Here is a 7080-nt window from a genome sequence, read left to right on the forward strand (position 1 = left end):
CACAACACGGACTGGCTGGGCTTCAGGACAGCCAAAAAAACTCAAGTGGAATCTGCCTATGTTTGCTCAACACCTCATTTTCAGGCCACTTGTCATCTTGGTATTAACAATGCAATGGCAGTTCTACCGTGGAATAAATTCCTTATAAATATGGATTACAAAACTGAAATGCCTAGGTAATAAAGACAGCTGAGAGACACAAACCCACAAGTAGGCTCATATTTAAGACTGGTTGAAAACGTGACCAGACTGACAGCATGCAACTCTTCTTAACATCTTTATAAATCTCAAATATGAGAAATATGCATATGCATTTAAACAATACAACAAAGGACAAAAGCAGCATTAGAAGACTCAAATGCAAGTTGCAGATACATAAGCACAGTATTTTATTATTGCACTACATTTTCAGGCTGCATAAATAATTGTACATATATTCTGTGGCTGTACTAAGCCACTGTGACAATTATGACTTTATTGTGGCAACAAAATGCCAAGAAATCCACTGAGATTTAGTAATATTTTCTGACACTGCAATCCTGCAGCTATCTCCACAGGCAATTAAATGAAAATGCTGCACTGCCTCCTGCTACATTCCAGAGAACTATATCAGGTAACTCAGCCTGCCTAAGAAAAATGTTGAAGGTGTATAAACAGTGACTGACAACTGTCAATCAGCTCTAACATACCCACTGCAACTTCTTGAAATGGTTCAGATAGGCTTGCAAGAGAAATACTACACTGTATTCCCCTGAAGATGTGAAAAACATCTTCCAAACAGGTTAATCTTCCTGAAAAGGAAACCTGTATTTGTCATGGGGAAAAAAACCTGCAGTTGTGGAACATTCCAGATTGCTTTGCACTTTCCATGCCAACCCTTCCTGCCACCCCCACCAAATACAGAGAAACTGGGCCATGCTGCACTGAGATGGCAGCAGACACCAAGAATATCCCAAAGGGGAGATAGGCACCTAAGTCTAGTCAGGCACCCAGTCTGTTGCTATCAGCTACTTGCTTGGCCAGAGGAGCAGGGAGGCTTGCAGCTGGCTAAGACATGCCAGTGCTGGCATGCAGAAAAACCCTGGGAAGGGAACAGAAAGGATGTAGATGTTTCCCAGGAAGTAAAGGCAAAAAGAGACTACCTTGCATTAAGTGTGTGAAAGAATAATAAGGAAAAACAGAGGGAGTTACCGAATGTAGAAGAGAGAGAGCAGCAAGGAAAAGTACAGAGGACAGAAAGGAAAACCAGAGTAAAAGAGGTGGCAGAAAGTGTTGCAAGAAAACAAAAACTGTTTTCCATGGTGCTACAATAGTGACATACTGAAGACAGCAAGGTGGTTTCTGTTGCAGCAATGGCTTAAAGGGAGACAATTCCTCCACCTTCAGTCCCTTCCAGTGTGATTCTCAGCCCACAGTAAAATTCCCTGCCTCAGAAGGGCTATTGACAACCAGCTAAGCTTGTCCTTAGAATAAAGCAGGGTACTAACATGGAAAGGCTTGGCATTACACAAGATTGGTCACCAAATGCTGCTAGGAAGAAATTTAGTACATCCGCGAGCTCAAAGCTACCAAGGGCACTTCTACAGTAAACTTAGCATTTCAGTGGTCAAGGTCGGAATCACAGATGAGTCTCTGAATCATCAATACAGTCTTTAGCTCTTATAGGTTATTCATACCAAAAAAAAAAAAAAAGATAACAAGTAGTTGCAAATTTTCTTTTTTGGGGAGGTTTTGGCTCTTTGTCCCCTATGACCTGGGCTAAACTTAAATAGTTGATGGCTGTGCTTTGTCATTCGTGAGCCGGAACACACAGAGATGCAGCCTGCATGCAGCATCTGTGCCACAGCCTCTTCCTCAAGTTGTTCAGATAACTACTGTGTCCACCACAGGACATGCTGTGCAGGAATCTGACACATGGGAATTGATTTTAACACATTACTCAGGATTTTGCCTGTTTTCATCATGCTTTTATATTACAAGCAAAATCACTTTCTGAAACTATTAAAGGACCTGACAACAAGTAAAGCAGAGCCTCAAATTCCTGCCTAGAGGGTCTATGCTACAGCATTTGTAGACTCAGTCATAAGGCAAAGTTTGCTGATAGACAGCCAGACTTAAACTTCATTTGCATAGAGTGTACCAGAAGCATCCAGTAGTAATACAATTCTAGCAAACATAGCAATCATTTGTTCTGCTTGACAAAGGTCACCAGACAGCAGCCTGAAATCTCCCACTGAAGTCCATTTACTAATTCTGCTTTCAGTGGCAGAACCAAAGACTTAATTCACAATGAGCTGGGCCTCAATTTTTATACTGAGCAGTCAGGAACATTATGCCTTTCTTATACTCTCAATTTTAAACTTGTAGGGCATAACACTGAAAACCAGGATTAAATTTAATATGTTTTGAATTCACATGATCTCATTACAGGATGCACAACTGTGCTAAATGTACTCAGAGGCCCAGTATGTGACAACTATACACATAGCTCAGCAATTCTGTCTGGAAAGGAGGGTTTGTATAATTTTACTTTAAGAACCTTTTGATTTTAGTCTTAAGTCAAAATCCAAACCAAGTGGCAAATTCTGAACACTGAAGCGGCCTGCCACTGAATGGCAATTCCCCTTAAAACTATTAGATTTTATTCTAAGGTTCAAAAAAGGTATACACTTTTAAAGAACCTTAAGCTGGTCTCTTTTACTAGAGCAAGGCATCAACTTGCTCTTACCTTGCAGTAGGATTTGCAAGGTAACAGCAAGTTGATACCTTGTCTAATTCTACAAGTGCAGAGGTATGTGCCTTGTGTGTCTAATTAATCATGGACATTTCCAACTTTCAAAGGGGAAAATGTGATTTAAGTACAAAGACAGCTTGCCAGATTCCTCAAACAATTACAGATGTTTCTTATATGTCTGACCTAAGAGGGCTGGCTGCTGAAAACTAGACTTACCAAACCACGACAATTTCCTCTACAAGCCATTTGTCTAAAGCAAAAAAACAAGAGGAGGTCTAGATTTATGGATCACGACACAAATTTATAAATCTTTGCTCTTAGTTTATGACTTAAAAAACATTTAAGTATGGAGTTTGTCAGCCAAAGTAGCTTTTGGTCCTTTAATCGTGTGTTCCAGTTTAATGGAGCAGAGGCAGCATTTGTGTTTCCCTGCCTTAACATACACTTACTGGTTTTGTTCAGTGCCACTATCCACAGCAAGAAAGCATGTGACCAAACTTGCAGAATACTAGAAATGCAGCTGCTAATTCCACTGTGGGAAATATGAGAAAGAATGTCTTTACCTTGAGGGTGACAGAACCCTGGCACAGGCTGCCAAGAGGCTGTGGGGTCTCCTTCTCTGGAGCCATTCAAACCCGCCTGGAGCGAGACTGTGCTGCCTGCTGTAGGAGACCCTGCTCTAGCAGGGCGCTGGGCTGGGTGGTCCCCAGAGGTCCCTTTCATCCCCAGCCATTCTGTGATTCTGTAATAGACCAAATGAGGCAACTTTTCACCCCAGCCTTAAGACTTTGTTTTCAAACCTGTAGGGTTCCCTGCACATCAGAAGGCATTGCTGCTGGCACACCAGCTATCACTTCTCCAACCTTGTGAAGAGATTGCCTGGCACGGCAGAACAGAATGGCTATTTACAGCTCACCTGTCCAACACACAGGGTCTGTAGTGTGAATCAGTGTCACTTAGACTAGAGGATGGGTTTTGGTTTTTCAAACAGCTTGTCCTGGTAAGTGTGAAGCAGCCCCTGATCTGCTCTAGTGTTTGGATTCTTATGCTGGATTAAGTTGCCCCCAAATTACTGTTGCTCAACAATTCCAACGTAGAGGACCTGTCTTCAGTTTCATATAATTTACCAGACTTTAACCATTTGGGGTGACTACTCTGAACATAGAATTTTAAGTCTCTGTCAAACGAATTTTTCAGCTTTTTTAAAAAACAAAAAAGAAGAACACTTCTTGCCCCATTAAATTCTGGTAACTTAATCTATGTGATACTAATGGTGGTGATGTTTTGGGACTAAAATTTGGCAGGGTATTGCCACTGACATTTCCTCAAACCAAAACTTTTAATCATACATTATCCCAATTTTTTAAATAGCTTTAGCTGGTTCAAAACACCACTTTTTTCAGTGAATGGGCTATTCAAAAATGCTAATCAGGGACCCATTTCACTAGGAGCTGTATAAACACAGCTGCTAGAAAGGGTCTGATACAGATTGTAGCATAATGGTTTGAATTCTGTTTGGAGAAGAACCTCACGGTGGCAACTTCAACATGCCAAACATGCTTCTGTGACCCCAAAAAGAAATGTGATGTGGTTTGATTAAAAATAAAGTGAAATTTAATACTCAAATATAAAGAGCGGAAGGTGAAACCAGAGCAATAGTGATTTAAGTTACGTGTATTTGCACAGAAGAGCAATACCACACAAGTAAGAAAGGAAGAAGCATAGATGAGGAAGAAAAAATAGCTCTGAGGAAAGAGAGGTGAAAATAACCTGAGGCAAAACCAGAGCCAAGGAGGCCAACTGAGACCTGCTCCACCTACCAGAGCGCTGCTAGCCCTGGCCACTGAAGCAACTAAGGAACATGGCCACTGAAGCAACTAAGGAACCACTAATCCTGCCAGGATTTAGCAATAACATGCTGAGGACTCTAAAAATTGTATTCTGCTTCAGTCAGGTCATTTTCCTTCAAAATTATTCACCACCTTCAGGGTCCAGTAGAAATCCAGTGTGGAGCCAAAAACAGATGGGAAAATGTTTAACACAAGCAGACTGACTCAGTGCCACGAGAAAGCCCAAACGCAGTGATTCAGAGATAAGACACTTGAGGCTACTGGTGGAAAGCACCGAGAGGACTGTTTCAGGTGGTTGCTTCTGCAGGCTCCTGTGGATGCTGCAGAAAAAAACCAAATACTGGTTATACACACTTTTCTGTGGTTTTGGGGTGGGTGGGGGTGGGTGGGGTGGGGTGCGGGATGGGAAAGTTGCTTTGTTTATTTGCTCAGTGCTGAAATAGCACTCAGTTCAAGCTACAGACAGTTATAATCCTAGCAATCATTTTATTGTGTCACAGAAACATATATTTAAGATAGTTTGGCTTCTATTTATTCGGTATATATAACAGTGGCAAGGAGTTTTCAAAAAGGGTTTGCAGTTGGATTGATGGACATGTAATCATTTTGGAAGGCAAGATGAATCACTCAAACTAGTGGGATAAAACAAAAATACACAATGAATTCTCCTTAGCCAAGGAAACAAAAGAATAAATGATGACATTCTACATGTACCTTAAGGTATTACAGGGGAAAAAAATGGACCAGAAAATTTTGCAAGAGAACTGACTTCAAAGAATATTTAAATTTCAGTTTGAAAGGATTTCTAGTAAAGATCTTTTTGGAATGGATGTGGAATTCGTTATAACAAATTATGTAGCTTACCTTCTTGCTGGATCTTGAATTCTCATTCCTACGAAAGAAGAGGAACATATCAGTGTTGTATTGTCAGGCTGAAGCTGGGGGTGCTGTTAAGAGTATTTGCAAAAATACCTACTTACCTAACTCTGTGTGTCTCAGGTGAGGAAGGTCCCTATAATTTTGATTCTTTTTATCATCTTCAAAAAAAGAAAAAGAAAAAAGTGGGCTGCATCTCAGATTGCAAATGCTGGTATCACCCAACTTGGACAATCAGTGTTGGCTGCTGCAGTCGAAACTGGCTATGGCAAAGCAAATTGTGTTGCATAGCAGATGACTCAAATCTATTGTCAGATTGGTATTCCCACCTATACTATACAAAAAGAGGGCAACACTCATTCAATAACCAGGTTAGGTTGCTTGAGCTTTTCTTTGGGTATCTGTTCATTTTGCAAAATAACAGTTCTGTGGACTGGACAATTCTGTACAGAATAAATAGTTCCTTTCAAAAACCCCATTATAGACTATGGATTTTTTTTCCCAAAAAATTCTACTTCCACTAAAATCTGCTGTCTTCTCTTAGACTTGCCTGCTGGCAAGGAAGGCATCATTGCCTAGTCTTTGGATCACTCTTGCTTGCTTGTTTACATGAAGTGGTCTGGCCTTCCTAATAGATTGCACCTGTGAAAGATTTGCCCAAGCAGCAAAATCACTCCCAGGGAAATAGTTTTTAACCACACTCCTTAATAATGATCTCTGGGATGTACTGCCTGGACTGTGAATTCTAGCATGTTCCTGACTGACAAAATCTTTCTGTGAAATGGAGCCTTTAGTCTCATTATGAGGATCCTTTTTGCTGGGATTGATCTTGATGCTCATTTTCTTTATGCAGAGATTGCTAATTTGGAGAGGGAGATGGGGACAGCAGAGGAGAACACCAGGGGTCAAATCAAGGACAGCAGACAGGTTACTTGGTAGGGTAACTACAGATCCTCATGTTTTGCTGCAGTATATGATTTGTACATCATGCACTGTATTAAGAAATAAGACACAAAAGCTGCTAACTGTATATCGTGTTCAATTCTGGCAACCTCAGTGGGCTATAAAGTCCAAGCCATTAGGAGGAAGCTGACACTCTATGTTTGACATATGTTTGTTCTTATACAGCCTCTCCTTGTAATTTTACCCATGCACACCAGTGTTAGACTGTACGGCTCCCTTTCTGAGTTCCGTTTTGGAAGGTACTAACAATCCTGACAGACAATATCTTATTTCTATCAAAACAGTTATCCAGATTCTCTGACAGGACACAGGATGAGTTCATTCCAGGCATAAAGTGACTACAGGAAAATTATAAGAGTTTACTTTGCAGCTTTACTAGAAAACTATTGATGGATTTCTGATGCCTTATCACATCTCTTCCACTGCCATGTGGCTGACATTACTTTAAACCTTTAAGCAAAAAAAGTTTCAACTGCCTTAAGTATGAACCAAGAAATTATTTCTGGTGACCTTAGAGGATTGCTTACATGTCAACTAAATGTCTATAATTACTGGTAAGAATTTATCAGAGGTTGAACTTAATCAAGATTTCTGTTGATTATCCAAAGCCTTGGAGACCTCTTAACTTTGCGCACTGTGTTTATTACTGGTACTCAC

The 7080-nt window shown here is 40.5% G+C and overlaps 1 protein-coding gene across 4 annotated transcripts in view; it reads right to left on the minus strand.

Moving 5' to 3' along the window:
- The window catches only part of ZDHHC8 (zDHHC palmitoyltransferase 8), a 127023-nt gene that overhangs the window by 51787 nt on the left and 68156 nt on the right, over positions 1 to 7080 (minus strand). For 2 of the 4 annotated variants that reach the window (XM_080373954.1, XM_080373955.1), the window contains exons 2-4: positions 5565 to 5621; positions 5449 to 5476; positions 4717 to 4904 (exon numbers count right to left, since the gene is read on the minus strand). The exons of 1 other annotated variant lie outside the window; for it this stretch is intronic. The gene's annotated coding sequence lies outside the window, so the exon portion shown is untranslated. The remainder of the gene's footprint in view (positions 1 to 4716; positions 4905 to 5448; positions 5477 to 5564; positions 5622 to 7080) is intronic. One more of the 4 variants, XM_080373956.1, reaches the window with a different exon arrangement.

The sequence above is a fragment of the Falco punctatus genome (assembly GCF_963210335.1).
Source record: "Falco punctatus genome assembly, chromosome: 1".
NCBI classification, from domain to species: Eukaryota; Metazoa; Chordata; class Aves; order Falconiformes; family Falconidae; genus Falco; species Falco punctatus.